This window comes from Arachis hypogaea, chromosome 16, assembly GCF_003086295.3.
Source record: "Arachis hypogaea cultivar Tifrunner chromosome 16, arahy.Tifrunner.gnm2.J5K5, whole genome shotgun sequence".
Taxonomy (NCBI): Eukaryota; Viridiplantae; Streptophyta; class Magnoliopsida; order Fabales; family Fabaceae; genus Arachis; species Arachis hypogaea.
Window position 1 is genome coordinate 39,911,270 of NC_092051.1, and position 13,146 is coordinate 39,924,415.

The following is a 13,146-nucleotide window of genomic DNA, read 5'->3' on the forward strand; positions in this document are numbered from 1 at the left end:
TCCCTGCACTCAAAGTGGATTTTCTGGAGCTACAGAACTCAAAATGGCGCGCTTTCAATTGCGTTGGAAGGTAGACATCCAGGGCTTTCCAGCAATGTATAATAGTCCATACTTTGGCCAAGAATAGACGACGTAAACTGGTGTTCAACGCCAATTTTCTACCCAAATCTGCTGTCCAGCGCCAGAAAAGGAGCCAAAACCAGAGTTGAACGCCCAAACTGGCACAAAAGCTGGCGTTTAACTCCAAGAAAGACCTCTACACGTGAAACACTCAAGCTCAGCCCAAACACACACCAAGTGGGCCCCGGAAGTGGATTTATGCATCAATTACTTACTCATGTAAACCCTAGTAGCTAGTTTATTATAAATAGGACCTTTTACTATTGTATTAGACGTCTTTTTGACCATCTTTGATCAGTTATATGCTATCTTAGATCACGTTTGAGGGCTGGCCATCTCGGCCATGCCTGGACTTTTCACTTATGTATTTTCACGGTAGAGTTTCTACACTCCATAGATTAAGGTGTGGAGCTCTGCTGTTCCTCAAAGATTAATGCAAAGTACTACTGTTTTCTATTCAATTCATCTTATTTCGCTTCTAAGATATCCATTCGCACCCAAGAACGTGATGAAGGTGATGATTATGTGTGACGCTCATCACCATTCTCCCCTATGAACACGTGCCTGACAAACACTTCCGTTCTACATGAAATAAGCTAGAATGAATATCTCTTAGATCTCCTAACCAGAATTTTTGTGGCGTAAGCTAGAATGATGGCAGCATTCAAGAGAATCCGGAAAGTCTAAACCTTGTCTGTGGTATTCTGAGTAGGATTCAATGATTGAATGACTGTGACGAGCTTCAAACTCGCGAGTGCTGGGCGTTAGTGACAGACGCAAAAGGAGGGTAAATCCTATTCCAGCATGATCGAGAACCGACAGATGATTAGCCGTGCTGTGACAGAGCATGTGAGCATATTTTTCACTGAGAGGAGGGGATGTAGCCACTGACAACGGTGATGCCCTTGCATAAAGCCAGCCATGGAAAGGGGTAAGACTGATTGGATGAAGATAGCAGGAAAGCAGAGGTTCAGAGGAACGAAAGCATCTCCATTCGCTTATCTGAAATTCTCACCAGTGAATTACATAAGTATTTCTATCCCTATTCTATTAATTATTATTCGAAAACACCATTATCAACTTATATCTGCCTAACTGAGATTTGCAAGGTGACCATAGCTTGCTTCATACCAACAATCTCTGTGGGATTCGACCCTTACTCACGTAAGGTATTACTTGGACGACCCAGTGCACTTGTTGGTTAGTTGTATCGAAGTTGTGAACCATGGTATTGGCACCATGTTCTTGGCGCCATTGCCAGGGAAAGAAAGAGCCATGAATTTTACATAATCAAAGTGTAATCACGATTGCGCGTACCAAGTTGCTCACGTTGCCAGGGATTGTTTGAGCCTGGACATCACAATTTCGTGCACCAAGTTTTTGGCGCCGTTGCCGGGGAAAGAAAGAGCCATGAATTTTACATAATCAAAGTGTAATCACGATTGCGCGTACCAAGTTGCTCACGTTGCCAAGGATTGTTTGAGCCTGGACATCACAATTTCGTGCACCAAGTTTTTGGCGCCGTTGCCGGGGATTGTTCGAGTATGGACAACTGACGGTTCATCTTGTTGCTCAGATTAGGTAATTTTCTTTTTTGTTTTCTTTTTAAAAAATGTTTCAAAAATATTTCAAAAATTTCTCATCTGTTTTCGAAAAAAAAAATGTTTTCAAAAAAAAATTTATTCAAAATTTTTAAGAATGAATTCTAGTGTTTCATGAAGCATGTGAAGCCTGGCTGGCTGTAAAGCCATGTCTAAATTTATTTGGACTGAGGCTTGCAATTTGTTATCAAGAGCAATATACTCTGGTGTTAAATGCTGAAGCTTGGCTGGCCATTGGCCATGTCTAGTGTTTTGGACCGGAGCTTTCATTGAAAGCTTGGCTGGCTAGTGAGCCATGTCTAATTCCTGGACTGAAGCTTTTAGACTAACAATGCAAGATTCCTGGAATTCATATTAAAAATTTTGGAATCCTTATTTTTCTTTTACAAATAATTTTCGAAAAAAAAATCCAAAAAAATTAGAAAATCAAAAAAAAATATCAAAAATATTTTTCTGTTTCTTGTTTGAGTCTTGAGTCATGTTATAAGTTTGGTGTCAATTGCATGTGCATCTTGCATTTTTTTTTTGAAAATTCATGCATTCATAGTGTTCTTCATGATCTTCAAGTTGTTCTTGGTAAGTCTTCTTGTTTGATCTTGATGATTTTTTGTTTTGTGTCTTTTCATGTTTATCATATGCATTCTTGAATTCTTAGTATCTAAGCATTAAAGAATTCTAAGTTTGGTGTCTTGCATGTTTTCTTTGCATTAAAAAAAAATTTTCAAAAATATGTTCTTGGTGTTCATCATGATCTTCAAAGTGTTCTTGGTGTTCATCTTGACATTCATAGCATTCTTGCATGCATTCATTGTTTTGATCCAAAATCTTCATGCATTGCATCTCTTTAGTGTTTTTCTCTCTCATCATAAAAATTTCAAAAAATCAAAAAAATATCTTTCCCATTTTCTCTCATCAAATTCGAAAATTTGGATTGACTTTTTCAAAAATTTTTAAAATCAAATTGTTTTTCATGAGTCAAATCAAATTTTCAATTTGAAAATCTTATCTTTTTCAAAATCTTTTTCAAAAATCAAATCTTTTTCAAAATTCTTAGTTATTTTCGAAAATTCCAAAAATATTTTTCAAAAATCTTTTTCTTATTTTTATACCAAATTTTCGAAAATAACATAATCAATTAATGTTTTGATTCAAAAATTTCAAGTTTGTTACTTACTTGTTAAGAAAGATTCAAACTTTAAGTTCTAGAATCATATCTTGTGATTTCTTATGAATCAAGTCATTAATTGAGATTTTAAAAATCAAATCTTTTTCAAAACTAATTTCTAAAATATCTTCTTATCTTACCTTTTTCAAAAAGTTGGTTTCAAAATATCTTTTCTAACCTCCTAACTTCTTCTCTTTTCAAAATTTGTTTCAACTAACTAACTAACTTTTTGTTTGTTTCTTAACTTTTTCAAAACTACCTAACTAACTCTCTCTCTCTAATTTTCGAAAATATCTTCCCTCTTTTTCAAAAATTTCTTTTTAAATAACTAATTATTTTTATTTTTATTTTTGATTTTAAAAATTTTTGAAAAATACTAACATTTTTCAAAAACCATTTTCGAAAATCACTAACTCTTTTTCAAAAATACTTTTCGAAAATTCTTCCTCTCCCATCTTATTCTATTTATTCATTCATTTACTAACATCTCATCTCACATCTCAACCATCCTCACAGTTGTGTTTCTTCCATTACATTACATTCTTTGTCTCCCCCTCTTTTCTTCCACTCACAAAGGGATCCCTATACTGTGGTATAAAGGATCTCTATTATTATTATTTTTTCTGTGCCCTCTTCTTTGTCATATGAGCAGGAGCAAGGACAAGAATATTCTTGTTGAAGCAGATCCGGAACCTGAAAGGACTCTGAAGAGAAAATTAAGAGAAGCTAAATTACAACCATCCAAAAATAACCTTTCAGAAATTTTCGAACAGGAAGAGGAGATGGCAGCCGAAAATAATAATAATGTAAGGAAGATGCTTGGTGACTTTACTGCACCTAATTCCAATTTACATGGAAGAAGCATCTCCATTCCTGCCATTGGAGCAAACAACTTTGAGCTGAAACCTCAATTAGTTTCTCTAATGCAGCAGAACTGCAAGTTTCATGGACTTCCATCTGAAGATCCTTTTCAGTTCTTAACTGAATTCTTGCAAATATATGATACTGTTAAGACTAATGGAGTAGATCCTGAAGTCTACAGGCTCATGCTTTTCCCTTTTGCTGTAAGAGACAGAGCTAGATTATAGTTGGATTCTCAACCCAAAGACAGCCTGAACTCTTGGGATAAGCTGGTCACGGCTTTCTTAGCCAAGTACTTTCCTCCTCAAAAGCTGAGCAAGCTTAGAGCTGATGTTCAAACCTTCAGACAGAAAGAAGGTGAATCCCTCTATGAAGCTTGGGAAAGATACAAACAGTTGACCAAAAAGTGTCCTTCTGACATGCTTTCAGAATGGACCATCCTGGATATATTCTATGATGGTTTATCTGAGCTATCAAAGATGTCACTGGACACTTCTGCAGGTGGATCCATTCACCTAAAGAAAACGCCTGTAGAAGCTCAAGAACTCATTGACATGGTTGCTAATAACCAGTTCATGTACACTTCTGAAAGGAATCCTGTGAGTAATGGGACGCCTATGAAGAAGGGAGTTCTTGAAGTTGATACTCTGAATGCCATATTGGCTCAGAATAAAATATTGACTCAGCAAGTCAATATGATCTCTCAGAGTCTGCATGGAATGCAAGCTGCATCCAACAGTACTCAAGAGGCTTCTTATGAAGAAGAAGCTTATGATCCTGAGAACCCTGCAATAGCAGAGGTGAATTACTTAGGTGAACCTTATGGAAACACCTATAACTCATCATGGAGAAATCATCCAAATTTATCATGGAAGGATCAAAAGCCTCAACAAGGCTTTAATAATGTTGGAAGAAACAGGTTTAACAATAATAAACCTTTTCCATCATCCACTCAGCAACAGACAGAGAACTCTGAACAAAATGCTTCTAATTTAGCAAATTTAGTCTCTGATCTATCCAAGGCCACTGTGAGCTTCATGAATGAAACAAGGTCTTCCATTAGAAATTTAGAAGCACAAGTGGGCCAGCTGAGTAAAAGGATCACTGAAATCCTCCCAGTACTCTCCCAAGCAATACAAAAGAGAACCCAAAAAGGAGAGTGCAAGGCCATTGACATAAGCACCATGGCCGAACCTACAAAGGGAGAGGAGGACGTGAATCCCAAGGAGGAAGACCTCCTGGGACGTCCAGTGACCAATAAGGAGCTTCCCTCTGAGGAACCAAAGGAATCTGAGACTCATCTAGAGACCATAGAGATTCCATTGAACCTCCTTATGCCCTTCATGAGCTCTGATGAGTATTCCTCTTCTGAAGAGAACGAGGATATTACTGAAGAGCAAACTGCCAAGTTTCTTGGTGCAATCATGAAGCTAAATGCCAAATTATTTGGCATTGATACTTGGGAAGTTGAACCTCCCTTGTTCATCAATGAACTAAGTGATCTGGATTAACTGACATTGCCTTAGAAGAGACAGGATCCTGGAAAGTTCATAATACCCTGTACCATAGGCACCATGATCTTTAAGGCTCTATGTGACCTTGGTTCAGGAATAAACCTCATGCCCCTCTCTGTAATAGAGAAACTGGGAATCTATGGGGTGCAAGCTGCTAAAATCTCATTAGAGATGGCACACAGTTCAAGAAAATAGGCTTATGGACAAGTAGAGGACGTGTTAGTAAAGGTTGAAGGCCTTTATATCCCTGCTGATTTCATAGTCCTGGATACTGGAAAGGAAGAGGATGAATCCATCATCCTAGGAAGACCTTTCCTGGCCACAGCAAGAGCTGTGATTGATGTTGACAGAGGTGAAATAGTCCTTCAATGGAATGAGGACTCCCTTGTGTTTAAAACTCAAGGATCTCCCTCTGCAACCATGGAGAGGAAAAGCTTCTCTCAAAGCAGAGTCAACTCAAGCCCCCACAGTCAAACTCTAAGTTTGGTGTTGGGAGGCCACAACCAAACTCTAAGTTTGGTGTTGAACTCCCATATCCAAACTCTAAGTTTGGTATTGGAGAGTCTCAACAAAGCTCTGCACATCTGTGAGGCTCCATGAGAGCCCACTGTCAAGCTATTGACATTAAAGAAGCGCTTGTTGGGAGGCAACCCAATTTTTATTTATCTAACTATATTTTTCTTAGTTATATGTCTTTGTAGGTTCATGATCATGTGGAGTCACAAAATAAATATAAAAATTGAAAACGGAATCAAAAACAGCAAAAGAAAAATCACACCCTGGAGGAGCATCTGTCTGGCGTTCAGCGCCAGAACAGAGCATGGTTCTGGCGCTGAACGCCCAAAATGGGCAGCTTCTGGGTGCTGAACGCCAGAACAGGCATGGTTCTGGCGTTCAACGCCAGAAATGGCACACAAATGGGCGTTGAACGCCCAAAATGGCCACCAACCTGGCGCTGAACGCCCAGAGTTGTGTGCAAAGGCATTTTTACATGCCTAATGGGTGCAGGGATGTAAATCCTTGAACACCTCAGGATCTGTGGACCCCACAGGATCCCCACCTACCTCCACTCACTTCTTCTCACCACTTTCTTTCACACAACCCCATAAACACTCTTCCCCAAAAACCCTTCACCAATCACCTCAAACTCTCTTCCCCATCACCTCTTCACCACTCACATCCATCCACTCTTCCCCATAAACCTACCTTATAAACTCCACCTACCTTCAAAAATTCAAAACCAATTTCCCACCCAAACCCACCCATATGGCCGAAACCTTCCCCCCTCCCTTCCCTATATAAAGCCCTCCATTCTTCATCAAATTCACACAACACACCCCTCTACACCCTTCTTGGCCGAAAATACTTCCCACTCTCCCTCTCCTCCATTTCTTCTTCTTTTTCATCTATTCTTTCTTTTATTGATCGAGGGCGAGCAAAATTCTAAGTTTGGTGTAGTAAAAGCATAAGCTTTTTGTTTTTCCATTACCATTGATGGCACCTAAGACCGGAGAATCCTCTAGAAAGGGGAAAGGGAAGACAAAAGCTTCCACATCCGAGTCATGGGAGATGGAAAGGTTCATCTCCAAAGCCCATCAAGACCACTTCTATGATGTTGTGGCCAAGAAGAAGGTGATCCCCGAGGTCCCTTTCAAACTCAAAAGAAATGAGTATCCGGAGATCCGACATGAAATTCAAAGAAGAGGTTGGGAAGTTCTAACAAATCCCATCCAACAAGTCGGCATCCTAATGGTTCAAGAGTTCTATGCCAATGCATGGATCACCAAGAACCATGATCAAAGTAAAAACCCGGATCCAAAGAACTATGTTACAATGGTTCGGGGGAAATACTTAGATTTTAGTCCGGAGAATGTGAGGTTGGCGTTTAACTTGCCCATGATGCAAGGAGATGAACTCCCCTACACTAGAAGGGTCAACTTTAATCAAAGGTTGGACCAAGTCCTTATGGACATATGTGTAGAAGGAGCTCAATGGAAGATTGACTCCAAAGGCAAGCTGGTTCAACTAAGAAGATTGGACCTCAAGCCTGTGGCTAGAGGATGGTTGGAGTTCATTCAATGCTCAATCATTCCCACTAGCAACCGGTCTGAAGTTACTATAGACCGGGCCATCATGATCCATAGCATCATGATTGGAGAAGAGGTGGAAGTTCATGAGATTATACCTCAAGAACTCTACAAGGTGGCTGACAAGTCCTCCACTATGGCAAGGTTAGCCTTTCCTCACCTCATCTGCCACCTATGCAATTCGGCTGGGATTGACATAGAGGGAGATATCCTCATCAAAGAGGACAAGCCCATCACTAAGAAAAAGATGGAGCAAACAAGAGAGCCCACTCATGGAGCTCAAGAGGCGTATGAAGCTCATCACCATGAGATCCCGGAGATGCCTCAAATGCACTTTCCTCCACAAAACTATTGGGAGCAAATTAACACCTCCCTAGGAGAATTGAGTTCCAATATGGGACAACTAAGGGTGGAACATCAAGAGTACTCCATCATGCTCCATGAAATAAGAGAAGATCAAAAAGCAATGAGGGAGGAGCAACAAAGACAAGGAAGAGACATAGAAGAGCTCAAGGACATCATTGGTTCCTCAAGAAGGAAACGCCACCATCACTAAGGTGGATTCATTCCTTGTTCTTATTTCTTCTGTTTTTCGTTTTCTATGTTAAGTGCTTATCTATGTTTGTGTCTTCATTACATGATCATTAGTAGTTAGTAACTATGTCTTAAAGTTATGAATGTCCTATGAATCCATCACCGCTCTTAAATGAAAAATGTTTTAATTCAAAAGAACAAGAAGTACATGAGTTTCAAATTTATCCTTGAACTTAGCTTAATTATATTGATGTGGTGACAATGCTTCTTGTTTTCTGAATGAATGCTTGAACAGTGCATATGTCTTTTGAAGTTGTTGTTTAAGAATGTTAAATATGTTGGCTCTTGAAAGAATGATGACTAGGAGACATGTTATTTGATAATCTGAAAAATCATAAAAATGATTCTTGAAGCAAGAAAAAGCAGCAAAGAACAAAGCTTGCAGGAAAAAAAAATTATAGGCGAAAAAAAAAATATAGAAAGAAAAAAAAAAGAAAAAGCAAGCAGAAAAAGCCAAAGCTCTTAAAACCAAGAGGCAAGAGCAAAAAGCCAATAACCCTTAAAACCAAAAGGCAAGGGCAAATAAAAAGGATCCCAAGGCTTTGAGCATCAGTGGATAGGAGGGCCTAAAGGAATAAAATCCTGGTCTAAGCAGCTAAACCAAGTTGTCCCTAACCATGTGCTTGTGGCGTGTAGGTGTCAAGTGAAAACTTGAGACTGAGCGGTTAAAGTCAAGGTCCAAAGCAAAAAAAAAGAGTGTGCTTAAGAACCCTGGACACCTCTAATTGGGGACTTTAGCAAAGCTGAGTCACAATCTGAAAAGGTTCACCCAATTATGTGTCTATGGCATTTATGTATCCGGTGGTAATACTGGAAAACAAAGTGCTTAGGGCCACGGCCAAGACTCATGAAATAGCTGTGTTCAAGAATCATCATACTGAACTAGGAGAATCAATAACACTATTTGAACTCTGAGTTCCTATAGATGCCAATCATTCTGAACCTCAATGAATAAAGTGAGATGCTAAAACTATTCAAGAGGCAAAAAGCTATAAGTCCCGCTCATTTGATTGAAGCTATGTTTCATTGATAGTTTGGAATTTATATTATATTCTCTTCTTTTTATCCTATTTGATTTTCAGTTGCTTGGGGACAAGCAACAATTTAAGTTTGGTGTTGTGATGAGCGGATAATTTATACGCTTTTTGACATTGTTTTTAGTATGTTTTCAGTAGGATCTAGTTACTTTTAGGGATGTTTTCATTAGTTTTTATGTTAAATTCACATTTCTGGACTTTACTATGAGTTTGTGTGTTTTTCTGTGATTTCAGGTATTTTCTGGCTGAAATTGAAGGACTTGAGCAGAAATCAGATTCAGAGGTTGAAGAAGGACTGCTGATGTTGTTGGATTCTGACCTCCCTGCACTCAAAGTGGATTTTCTGGAGCTACAGAACTCGAAATGGCGCGCTTTCAATTGCGTTGGAAAGTGTCCATCCAGGGCTTTCTATAAATGTATAATAGTCCATACTTTGGCCAAGAATAGACGACATAAACTGGCGTTCAACGGCAGCTTTCTACCCAAATCTGGCGTCCAGCGCCAGAAAAGGAGCCAAAACCAGAGTTGAACGCCCAAACTGGCACAAAAGCTGGCGTTTAACTCCAAGAAAGACCTCTACACGTGCAACACTCAAGCTCAGCCCAAACACACACCAAGTGGGCCCCGAAAGTGGATTTATGCATCAATTACTTACTCATGTAAACCCTAGTAGCTAGTTTATTATAAATAGGACCTTTTACTATTGTATTAGACGTCTTTTTGACCATCTTTGATCAGTTGTATGCTATCTTAGATCACGTTTGAGGGCTGGCCATCTCGTCCATGCCTGGACCTTTCACTTATGTATTTTCACGGTAGAGTTTCTACACTCCATAGATTAAGGTGTGGAGCTCTACTGTTCCTCAAAGATTAATGCAAAGTACTACTGTTTTCTATTCAATTCATCTTATTTCGCTTCTAAGATATCCATTCGCACCCAAGAACGTGATGAAGGTGATGATTATGTGTGACGCTCATCACCATTCTCCCCTATGAACACGTGCCTGACTAACACTTCCGTTCTACATGAAATAAGCTAGAATGAATATCTCTTAGATCTCCTAACCAGAATCTTCGTGGCGTAAGCTAGAATGATGGCGGCATTCAAGAGAATCCGGAAAGTCTAAACCTTGTCTGTGGTATTCCGAGTAGGATTCAATGATTGAATGACTGTGACGAGCTTCAAACTCGCGAGTGCTGGGTGTTAGTGACAGACGCAAAAGGAGGGTGAATCCTATTCCAGCATGATCGAGAACCGACAGATGATTAGCCGTGCTGTGACAGAGCATGTGAGCATATTTTTCACTGAGAGGAGAGGATGTAGCCACTGACAACGGTGATGCCCTTGCATAAAGCCAGCCATGGAAAGGGGTAAGACTGATTGGATGAAGATAGCAGGAAAGCAGAGGTTCAGAGGAACGAAAGCATCTCCATTCACTTATCTGAAATTCTCACCAATGAATTACATAAGTATTTCTATCCCTATTCTATTAATTATTATTCGAAAACACCATTATCAACTTATATATGCCTAACTGAGATTTGCAAGGTGACCATAGCTTGCTTCATACCAACAATCTCCGTGGGATTCGACCCTTACTCACGTAAGGTATTACTTGGACGACCCAGTGCACTTGCTGGTTAGTTGTATCAAAGTTGTGAACCATGGTATTGGCACCATGTTCTTGGCGCCATTTCCAGGGAAAGAAAGAGCCATGAATTTTACATAATCAAAGTGTAATAACGATTGCGCGTACCAAGTTGCTCACGTTGCCAGGGATTGTTTGAGCCTGGACATCACAATTTCGTGCACCACTCCTTTACTACTGATTCAGTTGTTTCACGTGCAGATAACATGGCAGCACCTAGGAGGATTACTCTCCAAGAAGCTGGAGCCCCATATTTTACACTGCAGCCGTATCAAGTGCATCATCCAACTCTGGCTGCAGATTTTGAGCTGAAGACTGCATTAATCAACTTGATGCCCAAGTTTCATGGCTTACCTGCTCAAGAGCCTATCAAGCACCTAAGGGATTTTCAGACAGCCTGTTCTACTGTTAGGCATCATGGTGCAAATAAAACTTCTATTCTGTTAACTGCCTTCCCGTTTTCTCTTGAGGGAAAGATAAGGGAGTGGTACTACTCCCAACCTGAAGCAACTGTTACCAACTGGGATACGCTCAGGAGAGAATTCTTGGAAAAATACTTTCCAGCTGAAGTTACAGATAGATTGAGAAAAGAGATCTCCTGCATTGTTCAAGGAGAATTAGAGACTTTTTATGAGTACTGGGAGCGCTTTAAGAACCTTCTGGACGCATGCCCCCATCACATGATTGACAGGTTAGTGTTGATCAGCTACTTCACTCAAGGCATAAAGTCTCGGGATAAAACTACACTAGATGGTGCTAGTAATGGTTCTCTGAAAAAGTACAAGACCGCAGATGAAGCATGGCAACTGATCAGTGACTTAGCTGAGTCTACTAGGAATCACAGGCACAGGAACAGCCACTCAAAAGCTGTTGCAAAGGTTTCCTCTAGCAGTGAGACTACTGTTCTTACACAGAGTATATGTGAAATGACCAACCTACTGAAGCAATTGCAATTAAATCAACAACAAACTCAGCCTTCCCCACCACCACAACAAAGCCAATAGTTAGTTCCCCAAAGAGTATACAGAATCTGTGCTGATTATAGTCATTATACTGATGAATGCCCGTAGCTCCAATAAGAAGACAACACTGTGGCAGCCACTCATAACTTCTATGACCGCCCGAATCAAAGATACAATCAACAAGGCGGCAACTATAACCAAGGGTGGCAGGACAACTCCAACCAGGGCTGGAGAGATAATTCCAACTATGGCTGGAGGGACAACTATAACAGAGGAGGCAGAGATAACAATGGAAATAAGAGGAGGAATAACAACAACAGACAGCAGAATCAGAATCAACCTTACAGAGCTCCTCACCTAAGACAGTCACAAGGACCCCAGCATAACCAATAACAAGTCCCACAGATCACTTATCCTACTTCCTCATCAAATGATGAGATGCTTCGTTCTCTTGCACAAGGACAACAAGACATGCAGACTACACTGAACTCTACTCTAAACTGTCTGAATGCCACTTTACAAGCTCTCGCCGCCCGGATAGATTCATTACCTACTTTCACTAACCAACCTATAAGCTCCAGTAGAATTCCTTCTCAACCCTTACCTAACCCCAAAGGTGGCATCAATGCCATCACTTTGAGGTCCGGAACCACACTGCAAGAGAGGAATCAAGAGGAGCCAAGCCTATCAGAACACGCCCCAGTTGAGGATATGGTAGAAGTGGAAGATGCTGAAGAGGAAAAGGAAGTACAAGACAAGGTTGAAGAAGAAGTAGCTCAGCAAAGGAATGGAGCACCAGAGGATGCAGAAGCTGCAAGTGGAATCATTTTTATCCCATTTTCACACCTTGCAAGGAAGTCCAGAAAGCAGACGGAACTTGATCCCAAAATGGTAGAAATTTTCAAAAAGATTGAGGTAACTGTTCCCCTTTTTTATGTTATTCAACAAGTACCTAAATATGCAAAGTTTCTGAAAGATTTGTGCATACATAAAGATAAAATTAATGAATTAGAAACCATTCCTTTAGGTAGTTCTATATCTACCTTAATGGGAGGTATACCTGAAAAATATAGTGATCCAGGTCCATGCATGGTTAGTTGTACCATTGGAGGTGTAATATTTTCTTATTGCATGTGTGACTTAGGAGCGTGTGTTAGTATAATGCCATTGTCTATATATGATACCTTGAGGCTCCCTCCCTTAAAAAGGTTGGCAGCTCGTTTTGTGTTAGCAGATAAAAGCATTATTACAGTAGTTGGAATTGCTGAAGATGTATTAGTGAGCATTAAGGGGCTCACATTTTCCATTGACTTCTATATCCTAGAAATGCCCCCTAATGACTCAGGAAGACCATCATCAATCCTGCTTGGAAGACCATTCCTGAAGACTTCAAAGTTCAAGCTGGATGCATTCTCAGGAACTTACTCCTTTGAGATAAATGGCAGAGCAGTGAGTTTCAGTTTAAATGAAGCTATGAAGCACCCTCCGGAAGATCATTCTATCTTCCAGTGCGACATCATTGATGAAACTATAGCTAAAGTTCACCAAGAAGAAGT

At 39.9% G+C, this 13,146-nt stretch overlaps 2 non-coding genes across 2 annotated transcripts; both read right to left on the reverse strand.

Annotated features, from left to right (window-relative positions):
- Positions 1-4,064: 4,064 nt before the first annotated feature.
- LOC112760891 (small nucleolar RNA R71) lies at positions 4,065-4,172 on the reverse strand. The gene has a single exon (XR_003181306.1). It is a non-coding gene; the product is annotated as a small nucleolar RNA R71 (small nucleolar RNA).
- Positions 4,173-11,206: 7,034 nt separating this feature from the next.
- LOC112761524 (small nucleolar RNA R71) lies at positions 11,207-11,310 on the reverse strand. Its single transcript, XR_003181916.1, has one exon. It is a non-coding gene; the product is annotated as a small nucleolar RNA R71 (small nucleolar RNA).
- Positions 11,311-13,146: the final 1,836 nt, after the last annotated feature.